Below are 20,177 nucleotides of genomic sequence, written 5' to 3'. Positions count from 1 at the left end.
CTATGATCGATATGGCAGCCCTCACAGGTCGCCCTCTTGCAGTTGGGAAGCAGAAGCAGTCGGGAGAGTGCAAAAGGTTCTGGTGTGAATGACGCACTTGCAACCTTCTGTTTGTGGAGCCTGCCAGAAAACACAGACTTTGGGCGACATCTCCAACCTTTGACAAAAGAAGAAGAAAAAAAAGAAGAGAAAACTCGCCGTTTGTTCCAGTGAGGGGGCAGTAGGGATGCCTTCTGCATAAGAAAGCACTGCTTCAGAAATCTCTTCATTCTCCAAGAGGCCCAATGCGTGAGATTCACTGAAAACATATGAATTCTCAGATTAAGTCAACACCAGCAACAGCCGTGCCAGTCTAATGGGTGCTTTTCTCAAAGCGCATGTGTGTGTGTGTGTGTGTGTGTGTGTGTGTGTGTGTGTGTGTGTGTGTGTGTGGCTCCGGTTGCTATGGTTATGCCTTTCTCTGGATCAGTCTGCAGGCAGATAAATAATGCACACTAATGCTGGCGTGGTGACAGCACTGCAGCAAGCTGTTGCTCACCTCAGTAAATATGGCGATGTGCACATGCAAGCAAACACATTTTAATTAAAGAGGGGGCACACTGCTTTTCCAGCTTGGATTGAAAGTAACAGAACTAGATGTTCATACAACTCATATGTGCATATTTTCAACCCTTTATATACTCATATGCTGCAGAAATCCCTTTATCTGCGTGCAAACTGCTCAAAATGTTCCATCCAATTAGATCAAAAGGGTTCTTGAGTGGTGCAGTCAGAGTCAGAGACAGAGGCATGGTAATATGCACATGCAAGCAAAATCACGATCCTCTTTAAAGAGGGGGTATCTTGCAGTCCCATCAAAGATCTTAAGTAACAAAACTAGTTGTTCATATGACGTGTGCAGATTTTTACACCTATACATACTCATATCATGTAACAGTCCCTTAATCTGTTCGCAAACTGCTCGGACTGCTTTGTCCAATCAGATCGAAGGGTTTTAGAGCTAGAGGCAGAAATTGAAAGGAGTTTTTTTTTTTTTTTTTTAAAATAGAAAATTGATATTTTTGAGATTACTTGTTATGCAAAGCTTATTATTAAAGCACAATGCAATACGGTGATGTGCACATGCAAGCAAAGCCACATTTCTCTTTAAAGAGGGGGTATCTTGACTTTCCATCAAAGATCTGAAGTAACAAAACTGGATGTTCATAAGACACGTGTACAGATTTTAGGACCTCTTCATACTCAGATCATGTAGAAATCCCTGTAAACTGTTCAAAATGCCCCGTAAAATCAGATTGAGGAGGGGCCTTAGGGTGGGCAGTGTCACAACTAGAAGGTTCAATTGATCTAAAGCTGAAATAAGGGTATTTTTGAAAGAGATATATAGACTTTTTTACTATTAAAATCATGTGAAGCTGCCAATGAAAGCACAATACAATATGCAAGCAAAAGCACATTTTTGTTTAAAGAGGGGGGTATCCTGCTTTACCATCATGGATTAAAAGCAACATAACTGGATGTTTTTGAGCGAAGATTTTTAACCCTCTACATACTCATATCATGTAGGAGTCCCTTAATCTGTGCATATTCCGCTCAAAATGCCCTGTCCAATCAGATTAAAGACGGGCATTTAGAGCAGGGAGTCTTAAAGATACAGCAGCTTAAGGCAGGAGCTTGAATAAGTTGTTTTTCTTTTCTTTTTTAAGAAAAATGTAGGTATTTTTGATTGTATGGTGTTAAGCTTTGTACTAAAGCTCAATACCCCCTCTTTAATGTGTCATTCAAAGCCTTTTGTGTTACATCTTCTAAAAGATAGTCTAAAAACACTCTGATTTGACACTGAATAATGAAACAGAAGCAACAGAACCCCTCTTGTTATGTCTCCACATGTGGTCTTGACAGAGCTTAAAGACTGGAAACCGTTTCGCTCTGGGCTGCCACTCACAAAGCTTCCGCTGACAAGATGTTCATTTGCATGTTTTTGCTTTGGTGAGGGGTATTTTTCACAACATTTTTTGCACTCGTCAACATTTTACAGTCCCAACGGGGGGATAGTTTTTGTGGAAGAGGCAGAAACCAAACGTCCCTCTGGGTAATGTAGGAAATCAGTTAGTGGAGGAGAGACAGATGAGGGGAAGTTGATGAATACTAATGTGCAATAAAAATGTAAATTACAGGTTTAAAACCTCAAAACATACAGTATGAGGGTATAATTTTAGATTTATGTAACAATTTGTGTTTCAGTATCTGAGCTACCTGATGAAGATGAAACTGCATGAATGTGAAGCAATTCCTCCCCGCACACGCTCAAAGAGACAATTTATTCCCCATCTCCTTATAGAATCCAGTAGAGAGTGAACGTCAAAGAAAGTCGCACAAAGAATAATCTGTGATCTAACAAATGCATAGTGCTCGGTGCATTTCTTGATGGAAAAAGTTCCTTTCATATGTGTGATAACAAAGGCCTGATGGATGTGATAGAGAGAATAAAGAACAAGGTAGGGATGACAAAGAACCCTTTGTATCTCCTTTATGTTCCTTGGGATGACTTTGTTCATACACCTGTCTTGATACTAAGGAAATATATGTATATAAAAAAGCAGGAGCTATTTTTAGAGCGTGTCAGAGATGTGGCTCACAAGTTATGGCTGACTCTTGTCAGGAATCGGGAATCAAAGCCCTCTGACCACAAGGGAATATTTTAAGGGAATGAAACAATCACTTCCTGGTGATTTCTCTGGCCATTCGTGGCCCCAGGAAAGCAGATTCTACTGATGTATGTGATTCCTTGACCTTTCCAGGCGCTCCCAAGAAGTTGACATTTTTGGCTCCTCCGTGAAATGATTTGATCGCTATTGGCTTGATTGCCATGACCTTTGTGGGATATGTAAATTCCCCAGAGGGGAATGACTTTGACAATCACCTCGAGTTTTATCAAGAGGCACCGCCAATTTCGGGGCTGCACTTTGAGAATTTTGCAAAGATCGACGAAATGGATTGGGACAAAGTTTGGAAGACACAAATTCCCTGAAAAAAGAAACGGCTCAAGATTACAGAAAGTGTCTGGGCAAGACAGTTGTTGGCCCAAGGCTCTCAAAGCCTCTCCAGGAATTTCTCTAATCTCTTTTAAGAAAAAGTCTCTGGATGATGGGTGGGAATCTTTGGTTTTCCTTGGTCTTCCAGAGACATTGCTTTTATGTTAGTTGGCCAGAAGTGGGTGTTTATTTTTTCCCTTGACTTTGTAAAGCCTTGCTGGTTAAAGGAACCATAGTTTGCTTTACCATGGTCCGTCCATCCATCTATCCATCCATCCATTGCTTATCCAGGTCTGAGCCAGCAATGCCATCATTGAAGACCAGTGGCCCCTGTCCCTGGCCACTTCCACCAGCTCCTATGAAGGGACACCAAGGTGTTCCTAGGTCAGCTGAGAGATATAATCTCTCTATCATGTTCCAGGTCTACCCTGAGGTCTCCTCCTAGCTAGACATGCCAAAACACCTCCCCAGGAGGCGTCCAAGAGGCATCCTCACCAGATGCCCAAACCACCTCATCTGGCTCTCTGAAGCGGAGGAGCAGAAGCTCTACTCTGAGTCCCTGCTGGATTTCGGAGCTCTGAACCCTCTCTAAGGCTGGGCCTAGACACCCTGTGGAGAAAGTTCATTTCAGCTGCTTGTAATCATAATGTACTCCTTCTGGTCACTACCCACAGCTCGTAGGCACAGGCATGGTTTGGAACATTGATTGACTGGTAAATTGAAAGTCTTCTGGGTCAGCTCCTTCTTCACCACAATCAACAAATACAGCATCTGCAACGCCCTGATCCATCTGTCAATCTATCGTCCTATTGTCCCTATACTTGTGACCAAGACCCCTAGACACTTAAACTTCCCCATTTGGGGCAAAGGCTCTCTTGTGACACGGAATGGGCAGTCCACCCTTTTCTAACTAAGACGCATGGACCAGACTTTGAGGTGCTGGTCTTTATCAGCTGAAAACCACCTCAGTGTGAGCTGGAGGTAAGTTTTTGATGAGCCCAATAGCACTACATCATCTGTAAAAAGCAGAGATAGGGTCCTGAGACCCCCAACCTGACTCTGTCCATAAAAGTAATTAACAGAATCTTGACAAAGGGGCCTTGGTGGAGTCAACCCTGACTGGGAACGAGTTCCGCTTACTGTTGGTGATACATGCCAAACTCTGATTCTGGAAAATTAGATAGTGAATGCCACAATCAAGACACAAAAGAGCTGGGATCACTGTTAGGCAATATATTCATCAAGGGTATTCACTAAGATGTGTCCATTTGACCTCTACAAGGTCCAGGAGTCTGTAGCAAAGCTCCCCATCCTTCCTGTTTGGATATACTCTTTGGTTTTTGTGTTACTGAGTTAGAGTTCGGGTTTTCTTCAATTTCTGTCTTGTGGAGCTTTTTTATGATTCTTGTCATGTGTTTTCCCTCCTGTCTTCCATTCACTTTCCTGCTCCCTGTGTTTGGTTTAGTTCTTGTGTTTCCCTACTGTTTGATTACCCCCTGTCTATAGAGTCTTGGTGTTTCTTTCAGACCTCTTGGGTTATGAAACCAGAGACATTTTTTTTTTTTTTTTTTTGTCATTGAAACATGTACGTCCATAAATGAGACTGCTTAAAGCCTATTTATCAATGAGAAATGGGGACACAGAGAGTTTCCTTCCATCTTATGTATAAACATCATTTGGAATGACCAACGCTGCCAGAAACATTTTTTTTTTTAGCAGGAAATGATTTAAAAAAAAAAAAAAAAAAACCTGCCTTAAAAGATATGGAGCTGATTTGAACTGGGTTGGTACTACTAACAAGACATTAAAAATGAAAATAATAAATAATTATAATTAATTAAATGATAAATATTAGTGTTGTAAAATTAAAAAATAATATGTATTAATTCACGTTTATTCATATTATTAATATAGTTTTATGTATTAATTAATATTCAATACTATTAATAATTTAGTAATATTAATAATACATAATTAACAATAACATCTTAAGATGTCTTGAGACACTTTGGTGGCTGGGTATGTATGATCAGAGGACCTATGTGTGTGTCTGAAACATGTTCTGCGATTTGCCCCGAAGGTTTTACTTTATGGTCAATTCACACAGGATTAGAAACACAAATGACCTCTGTGCCCAAACTGGAGTAATCCCGTGTGAATAGGGCTTAAGCCTATGTTGCAAATGCATTTTATAGTCACCTTGCCTTAAGTAAAACCAATTACAGTCATCCCCAGCACTTCTCAAAAATCCCTTTTGTCAATAGTTACTGTCCCCGTCCACTTTTCTATACAAAGTGATGCCCAAGCTAACCACTGGTTGGTTTGGTCTCCTCTTTAGATTCCGCCACAATCACCAGCTTCAAGTCCACTTCCAGCCGCCTCCTTCACCGCTCCCATTCCTAATTGGTTCGTCTGCAGCGATACAGTGCAACCAAAACAGAACAAGCTGTGATAAATAAATCAAAAAGGAACAACAACAATAGTGTGTAACATACTGAGAACCTGTTGTTTTATTTGCACTCTGTTTGATTGCAATCATGTCAAAGGCTGAGGGTCTCTCACCCACACTCCCACTCCTTTCACACTCCCACTCGCTGAGTTTTTGCAACCGTGACGGATGTGTGCTGTTGAAAAAAATATCTGCAGCCAGTGTTTTCTGTGACTCAGTGCCATTGCTGCCAATTTTATACAAGGTTTGAAGGGCGGACGCGGACTGGCTCGACGAGACAATCACAAGTACACACGTCATGGTGTCGCAAAGAGAAACGGACAGCTTGACACTTCAAATGACTTTCGCCCTGAGCTTATGGAGGCAGATTACCCCGTTTACACTTTGTGTTAGCAGAAAGCCCTTCCATGAATTCTCATCTCATCAAATCAGCCTCCCCATGTGCTGGTGTTTAATCCAGAAACTGCAGTTTGCTAATTTAAGGTGAATTGCTGTATTGATTTCCCCGTTGGTTCCAGTGTCTGGTCACTGGAAAAATGATTCACTGCCGTTATTAAATAAATGGAATTTAATTTCACATTATCTGCCGAGCTCACGATGATAAATGCTTTGCACAACTAAAAGGTTCAATTGATCTGAAATGCAATTTGACAGCTCTAAAATCTTTCCGGCGTAGGTACACCTGGAGATGAAAAGAACAGGAATTCGAATGATGCCTCTATTTGAAGATGCTTCCTCTTTAAGGTGCTGATTTCTCAACAACTTAAAAATATCTCGCTTTGCCAATTAAGCACAGCAGACTCCAAAAAAGTGTGACACAAATGAGACGAGACTGAATCATGCTGGGCAAGAAGAATTTTATGATTTCAACAAAAACGGCTGTCGGCTCCAAGAAGGAAACCTGAGATGCTTGGTATTTATCTGTCAGACAACAGCCTGCGCTCTAGCGGGGTTTAATTCGACATAACAGGCCGATGCCGGCTACGTTATGAGGGGGAGTCAAGCTCAATTTCTGCGCTGTAATCCAACTGCTGGGAACGATTACTCAGATACAGTGAAAGCAGAAGAGAGGCTAATGCTACATCCACTGACGCAGAGATTTTACCACCACTCCATTCCCACCAAATGAAGGTTGTGCAAGAAGTTGGTAACTTGTTTGACACACATTTGGACTTCTCGCCAATTTGGAAGCTGCAAAGCAACCACCCTGGAAGACCTGAGATGCCCTGATTGGGAGAGGTAAACCTCTCAAAGAGTGGGTTGAGCTTCTTAGAAGAGGGGTAGAAAGATGTGGTTGGAAGCTAAGCTATTAGGGTTACAGATGTAACCTGGCATATTTCAACCATTGTAAACCCTCAGAATGCTCCGTTCTTAAAGTAGTAGCAACGAGATCTTCATTAAACTTCAATAAACAATGACATTGGCACACAAGGGTGTACCAGCTGGTTCATGTCATATTTGACAGGTATGGGCCTCAAACACCAAGGTGTGCTCATAATCTCTGCCTCTGCCAGGCTGTCAGAGGCAGTCACTTGTAGCCAAAGATACACACTGGTGCTCTCTCAGGGCCAAAATGAACACCTAGCGCCCTCATAAAAGCCAAAACACATGGTAAAGTGCGTTCTTGAGGAACAGAAATACACACCAGAGTGCCCCCTTGGGAGCCAAAATGTGCACGAGAGCCCTATTGGGAGCCAAAATATGCTTAAGTGCCCTCTTGGGAGCCAAAATGTGCATGAGTGCCCTATTGGGAGCCAAAATGTGTATAGGTGCTTGAATAAGAGCAAAAGTGCTTGCTCAAGTGCCCTCTTGGGGGCCTTAATGTGAATGAGTTTGCTCTTGGGAGCCAAAATATGCAAAAGTGCCCTCTCAGGGATCAAAATGTTGAAAAATAACCTCTCTTGAGAGCCAATATGTGCAAAAGTACATTCTTGGGAGCCAACATATTCTTAAGTGCCCTCTTAAGGTCCAAAATGAATGCAAATGAGCCTTTTGGGAAGCCAAAATGTGCTTTAGTGGTCTCTTAACAGCAAAAATGCATGCTAAAATGTCCTCTTGGAAGCTAAAATGCATAATCATGAGCCTCATTGTAGGCCAAAATGTGAAAAGGGGTGCTCTCGGGAGCCAAAATGCACTTAAGTGCCTTTTTGGGAGCCGAAATACGAGTAAGTGCTCTCTTGGGATCCAAAATGTGCATGAGTGCCTTTTTGGGAGCCAAAATATGAGTCAGTGTGCTCCTAAGAAGCCAAAATGTGCTAAAGTGCTCTCTTGGGAGCCAAAATGTGCATCAGTGCTTGAACAAGAGCAAAAGTGCTTGCTCAAGTGCCCTCTTGGGGGCCTTAATGTGAATGTGTGTGCTTGTGTGGGCCAAAATGTGCATAAATGTCCTCTCAGGGATCAAAATGTAGAAAAAAAAAACCCTCTTGAGAGCCAATATGTGCAAAAGTACATTCTTGGGAGCCAATATACGCTCAAGTGCCCTCTTGAGGTCCATAATGCAAATGAGCCCAGTGGGATACCAAAATGTTTGCTAAAGTGCCCTCTTGGTAGCTCAAATGCATGCTCATGAGCCCCCTTGGAGGCCAAAATGTGAAAAGGGTTGCTCTTGGGACCCAAAATGTGCTAAAGTGCTCTCTTGGGAGCCAAAATGCGCTCAATTTCCCAAAACATCATGAAATGCCTATTGGGAGACCAAATGTGGGCGTGTTGTTGTCTTGGACCCAAAATGTGCTGTTGTACCCTATTTTTAGCCCCAAAACGTACATTTTTTTTTCCGTTTGGGAGCCAAATGGGTGCAAAGATCTCAGATCCAGTTGTGTGCTGAACTGCCCTTCTGGTTGGCAAAACAGACAATTGTCCTCTTGGGTGGCTGAAACACATGCTGTATGAGCCTCTTTCATTTCCTTTGGCCCCTGTACAGGGTCATTGTTTACTAAGGTGTTGACTCAGCAATTAAGCTCCTTCAATATCCAGCCACTTATGCATCTGTGCACTGGTGCTATGGTTAACCAAGTCTGACCATCAAAAGCCCTCAACTTGCCACAAGTCAAGTCCATCAAATTCCCACACACCATCTGGATTTCCATCAAATGTTAAAAAGTAAATAAATAAATGAAAAATAACATAAAGATTCTTATAATAGTAGTTTTTAATGTTAAAAATGGGAATAAACCATTTCACCCTTTGTCACATGTAAATCTTCATTTGCAGACTTTGCTTTAATTTCCAGCTCTAATCCCAGGCTCTGTGCTGACAGAATGCTCAGCTCCTATCTAAACATTGCTGTCAAATTGCATTTCTCATTGCCACAATGTGTTGACAGTCTCCACGTTGTTTGTACAGTAGATGATTGATAGCGAGGGTAGAAGCGCAACTGATAGCTTTCCACAAATCACACGACAATGCAGCAGGAGTCAGTCGACGTGACAGGATGGAGGAGACGGAACAGGGTGAGAAGAGCAGGATTTAAATATGAGACAGCATTAAAGACATCAGTTTCCTTAGTGTTTTATGTAACCCATGACTGCTCTCCCATGAAAGCACGGAGTACATTTCAGAGTGAAACACATATCCGTGCTTAATATGCTGGCAGCGCTTTTAACAGATGTCCCGTTGCCTAATATGAGGTAACTTCACTGGGGGCCTTTGTACCCACATTGGACAACTGACAAGATGTACTTCAGTGCACTTCAAACCAGTGTCTCGCAGATGAACCCGTGTGTTGGGCAAATAGGCCAGGGAAACCAGGTCAGAGAGAGCGCAGCGTGGAGTTTAAAATAAACCACAGAGGGAAAGAACTGCGCCCATTTGACCCCGCTATCTGCTCCCTCTCAAGGTCCAATCCCCAACTCAGGCAGCGCTAATGATATTTAATCACAAAAGCAACCAAAAAGGTCCAACAGATTTTATAGTAAAGGCTCAAAATGTATAATGTATCAGTGTATACTACAGTGGTGTGCACATGAGGGGGTCAGGGGGGTGGTCATATCCCCAAATAGCCAAATCTTTGAAAAGCAGCTATGCCCTCTTGGAAGCCAAACATGTGCTTAGATGCCCCTCTTTGGAGTAAGAATGCACATAAAAAGCCATCTTGGAAGCCAAAATATGCGCTAATGTCCACTGTGGAGCCAAAAGGTGAGCTTGAGTTCCCTCGTGGGATCACAACACATGCTACAGTTCCCTCTTTGGGAGCCAAGATGCTTGCCACAGTTCCCTCTTGGGATCCAAAATGCACACATAAGGTGCCCCCTTGGAAGTCAAAATGTGCACTAAAGCCTTTTCAGGAGCCAAAACATGTGCCACAGTTCTCTCTTGCGAGCCAAAATACATGCCAAAATCCCTCCTTGGGATCCAAAATGCACACATAGAGTGACTTTTTGGGAGCCAAAATTGTAAACTTTAGTGCCATCTTGAGCAAAAATGGCTGCTAAAGTGGCCTCTAAGGAGCCAATATGTGCATTAAAAGCCGTTTGGGAGGAATAACAGTGCTGGTTCCCTATTGGGAGCCAAAATGTGCATTGAAGGCACCTTCCAGGAGCTATAACAGTGCTAGAGTCCTCTTTGGAGCCAAACTGTGCACATAAAGTCCCCTCTATGGGAGCCAAAATGCCTTCCAGAGTTCCCTCTTGAGATCCAAAATGCGAAAATAAGGTGCCCTCTTGGAGCCAAAATGTGCATATAAAGCCTTTTTGGTAGCCAAAACACATGCTACAGTTCCCTCTAGGGAGCCAAAATGCATGCCAGAGTTCCTTCTTAAGATCTAAATCGCTCACATAGAGTGACCTTTGGGGAGCCAAAATTGTGTACTAAAGTGCCATTTTGAGAACAAATGGCTGCTTAAGTGTCTTCTTAGGAGCCAAAATGTGCACACAAAGTGCCCTCTATGGGAGCCAAAATGCATGCCGAAGTTCCTTCTTGGGATCTAATATGCTCACATTTTGGGAACCAAAATAGTGTGCAAAAGTGCCATCTTGAGCAAAAAATGGCTGCTAAAGTGGTCTCTTAGGAGGCAATATGTGAATTAAAAGCCATTTTGGTGGCCATAACAGTGCTTGTTCCCTTTGGGAGCCAAAATAAGCACACAAAGGGCCATCTTGGTAGCTAAAATGTGCATTGAGAGCCCTCTTGGGCACCAAAAAGTGCATTAAAAGGCCTTTTGGGAGTCATTACATTTCTAGTTCCCTCTTGGGATCCAAAATGAGCCCACAAAGTGCAATCTTGGGAGCTAAAATGTGCATTAAAAGCCTTCTAGGGAGCCACAATGTGCACCAAAAGCTCTCTTGGGAGCCATAACAGTATTAGTTCCCTCTTGGGAGCCAAAATGAGCACAAAAAACCCTTTTGGGAGCCAAACACACACTTAAGTATCCTCTCAGGAGCCAACATGTGCATATATATGGTGCCTTCTTGGGAGCCAAAATGTAGGCATGTAGAATTTTTGCAGGAGTCCATACAAGTGCAGAACTGCCCTCCTAGGAGCCAAAATGCATGAATTAAGTGCAACCTTGAGTCATAAGGCTTGCTAAAGTCCCTTTTTTGGAGCCAAAATGTGTGCTCAAGTTCCCTTTTGGGAGCCAAAATGCGCATTAAAATGCCCTCTATGGGTGGCAAAATGGTGTATCAATGTGCCATCAAAAAACTTTCAGAACTAAGTGCCCTCTCCAGCGGCGGGAGCCACAAGTATGTGTCTTTGTTTTCTTTTTGCCCTACTCTTCAAAAAGCAGGTGCATGCCACAAGTGTATAATCTGCATACTGCATAAGTAAGAGTTGTCTTATTTGTGTTTTACATTTTTTTATGCAACAAAGAAAAGTGCATGTGCCAAGGTGATGACTCTAACGTGGCCACAAATGACTCTATCATAAGCAGGTTTTTGTATTTTAAAGCCCTTAAATTCCATATTCTTCTTTTTTTTTTTCTTTAAATGTGAAACAATCAGAGTGTAAACTACTTTACATCAACAGATGTGTTGTTTTAACTTTGATATAATTGTGGTTTTTCATGGAGACTGACAGTTTTACCACTGCAGCATTCACCAACTACAGTAACTTGTCATGTAAGTTAAAAATAAAAAAGTCCTCACATCTTTTGAACTCCGCAGTCTGAAAATCTTTATGAATTATGCTGACACGCTCAAGGCTCATGCAGAATTAGGAGCGAAACATCTGCAGCTTCACAGAATTCTCCCTCACGGGATTTTTTTTTTTCTCCTTTCAAACTTGTGATGCTTTATGCATCTGGACAGATGAATTTTCCAAGAGTTTCTGTATCTCGTAAAACAGAAAAGAAAAAGACAGCTCTGAAAGTTCTCCATCATTATTCTGTTAGACACGCATTTGTTTGATAATTCTTTTTGAGTCCTGTTTTTTTGACGAGACGACCACAGGGACTCACAGCAGGGGAGGGCGGCTGCTGAGGTCCCCCTAAGGCGAGAATTCCTAAAACAGGAGAAGTCCTTGAGAAGTTTAAGTGACCTCAAAAGAAGTCAGACAACTCGAGGAATGCTTAGCTTGTAGGTATGTAGGGATGGTTAGCATTGGGATTTATTGTCAGTCTCTTATTTTCAAACAGTCTAAGGTCATAGAGGGACAGCCGGTAATCATATTACACTCAGCTTCATCATCCTGCAGGGGAATGAGCACGCATGCATGTGTGAGTGAGCGTGTGCACGCGGGATAATTCAGCCGTGCGAGGGACCTGCTGCTGCGGACTGCTAATGAGAAGCTGTCGAAAGAAGAGGACCCTCTATTGTCCCCTGGAATCAATAGGATACCTTTCAAAAAAGGTGCGCTATCTGTAATATGAAGCTGATTAGTTTGAATGAGATAATGGAGGGAGTAGAACAAAAGGACGGGGAAGGAAGCGAGGAGCCAAGTCTGATAAAGATGAGAGAACATCTGCTGATGCCTGATCAAGACGATCTCAAGCCTTACACGGTATCTGCCATGTTTCCCTTGCAGTTTTATCATCAGGGGAAGAGCTTTGCTTCGTGTACAAAGTTCCTTTTTCATCCATAAATAAATGCTCAGCTGCTTCCTGCTGCTGCACAGGGAGCGTCTGTGCCAGGAAAGTGTGAGGCCAAAGGGCAAGGCGCGGGAACTGGGTGAGAGGAAGACTCCTTGAGCAGATTGTCCCCCGCTTGTTCCTGGCTGAGGCATATACATAATTTCTATGAATAGAAAAGGAGCAAGATGCAGAGCTGATGTGACTTGAAGGTGTCAAGAAGTCAGAGACATCGCCAGACGCCACGTTTCCGGAAATGGCTCAACGTGGGCGCACTCACAAAAGAGGCCGTTCACTCGGAAGACCGGAGCATCACCTGTGCGCCATCATCCCACTACGACGTCTCTGTGCAAAGATGCATCCGTGGGAAGGAAGGACTCTACAGCACGCTGTGAAATCTCCTCTCTGACTTCTACTTCCTGCGCCCATGCTGATCTTTCGGGTTTCCGTACCAAGCAAGCGTAGGATTATGTTCCTTCCACAACTGGAACCCACTCCATTGCCGTCCCCCCCTCAGGTTTTCCACTCATTCCTGGCAGCCATTATGACTCCATAATGTACTGCTGGGAGATTATGATGCAACAGAATCACTCACTCATGAAACAGCATTGTGAGAGTAATCTTGTGCTGTCACATCTCTGTCTTACGCTCATCCAGCTCTGGATGCTTTCGGAAAAAAGGAAAACATGGTGGAACAAAAGAGAGACGCCTGAGGCGGCAACTTGATTGGTTCTCTGTTAAGGAACATGTCCTGGAAACAACACCTCTGCTTTGTTTTGCGTCATTATTTATGCCACGCTAATGATGAATTGGATGGAAGGTAATGATGTGTTTGCCCACAGGCAGCTGTGGAATATTAAACTTGTTTGGCTGCCCGAGGTCAACTCCATGAATGCACTTTGTGGCATGCCGTACAAAAAATGGGAAAGATGAAACAGATTTGGAGTTAAGAGGGTGTTTTTTCCCACATATGAAGCACAGATCACACCTCAAAGCCAGACGGGAACTGGTAGTCACAGCTGGTTGACCTTATTGAGCACAGTACAAAGGTGGGAAGTCGTAACCTGGGGATTCAGTCGATTCATACCACCACATTGTTCAGTCCTTGACACCTTTCGCAAGGGTAAGGTCTTTGCCGGAAGACGACTGCAACTTGAGGAGATTGGAGATTGCCTTATAGGACCTCTGTTGCCATCAAGAGTGCACCTGATCCTGGGATAAAGAGATGCAGTGTCTGTGACTCAGCGGTCCCTTTTCGGGTCAGGGTAGGTACTTCTTATTTGGAAATCAAGGTCCAAAAGCCTGGTGGAAGAAAACAGAAGCACAGAATCCAAAGTTTGTTGCTGTTGTTGCACCAAAACTGAAACTTGCCATGAAAATGCTGTGCTTGAGTCGGAAAAAAACTTGATTTGATTTAGACCTCACATATTCCTAGGTGCATATTAAGGTCAATCCTCGTGAAGTTTCCTTTCAAGTGGGTGGCCCGGGCTCAAATCCAGCCTGTGGCCTATTTCCTGTACGTCGTTACACAATCTTTCCCTGTTTCCTACTCCACCCACTGTACCCTACTATCTTTGAAAAGGCATGAAAAGCCTAAAACATTGACTTGGAAAAAAAGAACAAACAGACAAAGAAAACCCATACATATACATATTATACATATTATACATATATATATAAAAAAAGAAAACAGTGGTTGTTTTTAATTTTGAGTCCAAATAATTTTCCTAAAAGAGAAAAATGTCAAAAATGTCAACTTTCACAGGAATAATCCTGCTTAATTGTGTCCTATGGGCTCCCATACATGTGTGTCAGTGTCTGTGTCGGTGTCTATGTCTGCCTCAACCCCTTCCTTTGTTCTGGTTGTTTCTGGATGGAGAGTAAGTGTGGTTACCTCAGCCAATCACAAAGCATCAAGTGTGCACGTGACTTAGCATGTCGTTTATAGTGAGTGGAAGAAGCTAATCAGAGCGGCTATGATAGTGGACATAGTATGGAGGAAGAAAAACACAAAATCGCTTTAAGTTCAGACACGTTTCCTTTTTTTCCAGACTTGCTGGCTGAAGAACACATAACTCCTCCAGTGTCAAGGCCAGGACAGATTTAAAACTTTAACTCAAAGTCAAAGCAAAGACGGGCATAAAATATTAAACAGGAGTCAAACTAATGCTTTCCTCCCTGTGCCACTAAAGTCTGTGACCTCTCTGCTTTTTGGAATTTCACAAGAAATGTGTCACAAGTATGGAAATAACCGAGGGACGTCTAGAGCAGAGAGAAATGAGAAAGGGGACATGTCCGTTTCCAACTGCCTGGGCTATAAATGCTAAAGAGGGTCACCTTGATTTGAAAGTCTGGCTGTGTCTTTTCCAAACCTTCAAAGTGAGTCCAGAGTGAAACAAAAGTGCTGCCTGACCTTCAGCTCTTGAAATGAAATGGCGGTGCTTGTGGTGATGTTTCTGTTCGGTGAAAAACAGATGAATCCCTCAGAGACTGGAGGGTTCGTCCTCTTCTCTTTATGTGCTTCAGCCGCCTCGGCACTGGGGGAAAGTGCCCGACCTTTTGTCTACATTTACCTCCACGGATGATGCAGGCAGAGTGCAGCAGGTGGACACAGTTTTAATGCATGTAGAAATGTTCATTTTGGAGGATACACATCCACCCATGGTTTCACATGTCATAAAGCATGTATACATGTAAATCTGTCCCCATATGTTCGCAGCTACATCCATGCCACTTGGCAGGATCAGGGGCTGACAAGATGTGGAGGGCATGTGAGTAACAGCCCCCGTTTGGGGATGTTCTGCCCGTGGTTTTAGTGTTGAGGGGGAAAAATGAAATATGTGCGAGTATGTTCTGTGTAGCAGTGTGTGTGTGTGTGCAGCTCCGAGCTCTTCCAGTGCCAGGTTTCCGCTGTGCCAATCTGTAGCAGCCATGGAGCATCCTGGACCTGCTCAGCCATCAATCAGTCGCCTGCCATGGCTGAGTGCTTACAGACACACACCAGAATCTCTGCCTCTCTCTCACACACACACACACACTCATGAGCTCAAACAAACCTCTGACAGCCCTCAGCTCAGAGAAAACCAAGGCCACCCGCTACTTTATTAAAAGGCTACAGCTGTTGTGTACGAGGCCGCCGAGCAGAAAAGATTTTCTCTCTGTGGATCCAGCACAGACAACAGGTCCTGTTGCTCCACCGTTCTCTTTTCACTTCTTTTGCTTGTCATACTCGGCTGGTAGCAATCTGGCGGGTATAAATTCTGCGTTTCACAACTTTATAGGACATTAATTTTTATTTCCGGTGTGATGCAGGGGACTCTATCAAGCTACAATACGAGCTTTAAGAGATCAGCAAGCGCCCGCCGCAGCCGCCGGCTGGTGTACAGAGATATATATGATATTCAAACACTTCAAGATCAACATTAAAATTTTACATCTGTAGCTTTTGTTCACAGCTGCCGCTGACCTCCAGCTTTTTACTGCCCAACAAGGATTTCTCATTCAGTGCCAGCAGATACGCTATCAATATTCACCTTTAAAAGCAGCTTCATGAGTTCAATCTCATTTATTTTAAGAGACAAGCCTGTGTTTGACTGGAATCCCATCTATTTTGAGAAAAATAGCCAAAATTTTGATTTCAATCTAACATCCTTAGAAAAAAGATTGTGAAGTCCAACATATAGGAAATAAGTGACTCATTTTTGGATTGCTCCTCATCCAGCAAATTATCACATATTCCCACAGTTCAAATTGTAAAATGTTCAGAATGTTCAGGAGAAGTGCACATGCATCAATCATATTTCTAAGCCTCCTACTTTTTAAAAAATTCAACATTTTCAAACAAAATTTTCCCATTAAAATGAATGGAAAATGGTCCGTCACCGTGGAAACCACAGAGGTGATGATGTCATAAGGGTCCGAAGAGAGGTTATAAATAGGACTGTTGCTAGAGTTTAGCTGGGCACCCCAATCACCATGGTAACCACTTGGTGATGTCATAAGGGGCTCTGCAGTGATACTACAACTGGTGAAAATGATTAACATAAAGTTGTTGACCAAGTTTTCGTGTTAGGCACTTTATCAGTTGAATACATAAATAACCCCTTGTTAATGACACCCATCAGTGACTTGATCTTGACCCTCTGGTGCCAACATCAGGACCAACTTTGAAATTATAATCAATTTAGATTGAAATTTTTTCATACAAATCTCCTCAAATTTTCTGACAACATTGTTGCGCCACCATCAGATCAAACTTTCTTCTTAAGAGTCAGTGGATCTTAGCAATCTTTGATCCAGAGCTTTTCTTATTTCGGGGTACACATTCATGAATCTCACAGAATGAAGCATATTGATGGTGTTGGTGGTCACCAGTGTTGAAGACACAGTCATTTTGCCAGCTCTTCGTGCAACTAAGAAACAAATCACACAATATTTATAAGATCAATTAATCAATTTACCATCAGAATCTTTTTTTTTTTTTTCTCAATCTTTCTCCCATCCCTTTTCTGCTAACACTATATTGATTTTTTTTTTTCTGTCTGACTGTATTTTATGTTTGAACCACTGTGATATATTTGTGTATTTGTGTGTATGTTTATATGTATGTGTAGATTTTGTTCTTGTCTTTAGGAGGGCCACTCAACAAGCACCTATGGATTTTTAGTGTCCACTCTTGCACATCTCCAAATGTTACTTTTTATTTGTTGCTGCATTTGTTTATTATTATTATTATTATTATTATTATTATTATTATTATTATTATTATTATTATTATTATTATTATTATCAACGTTATTATTATTATTATTATTATTATTATTATTATTATTATTATTATTATTATTATTATTATTATTATTATTATTATATTGATTATTTTATTTATTTTAACCCAATCATTTAGCATGGTTCATTTTGTGTTTCATTTCCTGTATGTGCAGTTTAAAAAAAATAAAAATAAAATAAATAAATAAATAAATAAATAAATAAATAAATAAATAAATAAATAAATAATGTATTAAAAAAAAAAAAAAAAAAAAAAAAAAAAACAGAACATATTGTCCTTGGTTCTAAATTGGAGGCATTTTGGTAGGCGTTCACATATCAAGTTTTTTCCCATATGCCCACACCACCCGAGAGGTAACAAAGTTCTTGTGGAAATAAGTGTTTTCTCCACCCCCTGTTTTCCATCAACTCAAAAGTATCAACTCTGCACTTAGAGGAGTGCAGATGATAAACCCTACACAGAGACAGACAAGCAAATGCAGAATGCAAAGCTGACATTGTTAATGGATGTCTTTGTTTTGACAACGTGACATAAACATGTCATAACTGTTAGCATTACATCAATCTGTCATATGTGGTTGGTGTTGACGTTGGTTGTGATTACACCATTGTAACACTACCATGAGTGTTTTCCTCAAACTCAAGTATACTGAAACGCTTTGGACTAGTCATTAATGCTGACAGATAATGCTAATTAGTTTCTGTAAGTTTGATAACCAGACCTGTTATGACATGTTTATGTCAAGTTTTTGTCACAAAGACAACCCCAACAATGTCAGCTTTGCATTAAAGTTGACACAACTGACTGAATGACACATCATGACAACATTCATTAGCATGTATGAGGCCTCCAGTGTCTTAATGACATTGTCATGCCAGAATGTCGACTGAATTATATGTCACATATATCATGTATTCATAATTCTAAGTACAGTAAATAGACTTGAATGGCTGTATATTGCTTCTGAATGTTACATATGGAGATGAGTTTGACTCCTGTGAGAGCAGCAGATGAAACGTGGATTTATAAATATTCTATAATCTAATGACTCCCTCCATAACCCCGCCTGAGGAGGAACCTGAACCTGATATTTCTGTGCAGAAACCAGCGGCGTATATCTGGTGCTGCATTAGGAGTCTGAACCTGCACGGCAGCCAGCTGTCACTCTGTGCGTCACTGTGCATAGAGACTCCTTCTTGCACTTTCCTTATAACCCTGAGAGTAATTAAGAGCTACTCCAGGCTTCATCATCAAATAAGCCGTTTTTGTCTGAGTCATCTCTGAGCTCCCTCACCGTCTCTTTTCTTTCCCGTCTCCTCCCAGAGCCGGGGGAGTACAGTACATTAAAATATGACTTCATCAATATTCACAGAGTGTTATGTGGTTACAGTGGGACACTCCAAGTGATGAAACCTCGGTGTGTGTGTGGACGTGTGATTGAGCAGTTTGACGCTGCTGTGTCACGTGAAAGTGAGCCGGGAGAAAGAAAAATGGGGACATTGTCGTGAGTGTGTTTGCGTATACCCGAGGCGGCTGGGCACCAATTAGCCCCCTCTGCAAGCTGTGAGGCGCTGACCCCTGCGTCTGTCTGCTCGGCCTCTGCTGCGGCGAGCCCAGACCTGCAATATGCTGGCATGGAGACAGTCTGTGTGTTTATATCTCAGACCTCGTATGTGTGCTGCATTTCTGGAGTAACGGAGCAACTTGGGCGATGAAAAGAGGCTCGTTCTGTGGATGCCAGCTCTGTCAGGAGGCTTTCATCCAAAATAGAACTGCCTTTTATACCCTGTAATTAGAAGAGGTTGGATTTGTTGAATACACTCATCCATAAATATGGGTTAGTGTTGGTTTGACAAGAAGGAAAACAGAGAGATGAAAAGAGGGTCCTCCACTTGGAGCGAAGCAGCTTTGATGTTCCAGATACGTGAAATCAATTACGCTGGTCGTGGAGGAGCACGACCCTTTTGATTATTCCTAACGTGAGACGTCGCCATGATGATGCAGCTGATGAAAATAAGATTCTTTTGGCCTACTTTGCAGATCATGCCGTAACACTGCTAATCTCCCAGATTAAGCACTCAATCGACTAATTACACGGCTCAGCATGCAGGTTGCACCCTGAATTAGCTCGTCCAATTAGCCCAGCGCTGTCCTGCAATGTCATTCCTGCAACCTGTGCAGGATTCTGCTTTCTCGTGCAGAGAGAAAAAAGGAGAAAATAGCTGAATTTGAAATCTGTTATGACTAACAGGATGACACATGAGATGCAAACGCCGGCTTCATGTGCACATGATGTTCCAAGCAGAGGATTAAATGAATATCTGTTAGCGTTCTCCAGCACAAGCACCGCACACAAAGTGACAAGGAGCAGAAAGCAGGCGACGACGACACAAGTGTTTGCTGGAAAAAAGAAAAAAAAAAATCTCACCCAGAGCTTTTCTGCTGTTGAACAAAAGAAGCAGAGGATGAGAACAATGGCGTGGGAGAAAGAGATAGAGGGGAGAGATAGGGAACAAAAGGATGCAGAGAGCGCCGTGGTCTCCTGCCAAGCTGAGGGGTTCAAACCGAGGCTGAACCCCTCATTCAGCGAGAGCGCGTTTCATCGCCAGCACCTGTGGCTCCCGTGGGAGAGGTGACTTTGTGACGGTGATTGAGGGAGAGGGAGGCGTCTGACCTGAATTTACAGCAGGGCTCTGCAGCTTCATGGGCCTCAAATTGTGTTTACAGCCTCAGTTTGATCACTTTTTGTCAAGTCTGATGCTCTCTGAATGGGAGCACGCATTTCCAGACGCTTCAGGTATTAACCTCCCATTCTGCATGCCAGACTCACAGAGGGCCACATGCATCTGTGCAGTGTGTTTCCACACAGGCACATGTGATTGTGTCAATTCTACATGTGGAAAA

This window comes from Halichoeres trimaculatus, unplaced genomic scaffold (genome assembly GCF_033239565.1).
Source record: "Halichoeres trimaculatus isolate MK-OKI-2021-1 unplaced genomic scaffold, fHalTri1.1 fHalTri1_scaffold_24, whole genome shotgun sequence".
NCBI lineage: Eukaryota > Metazoa > Chordata > Actinopteri > Labriformes > Labridae > Halichoeres > Halichoeres trimaculatus.
This window is presented reverse-complemented; position numbering follows the sequence as displayed.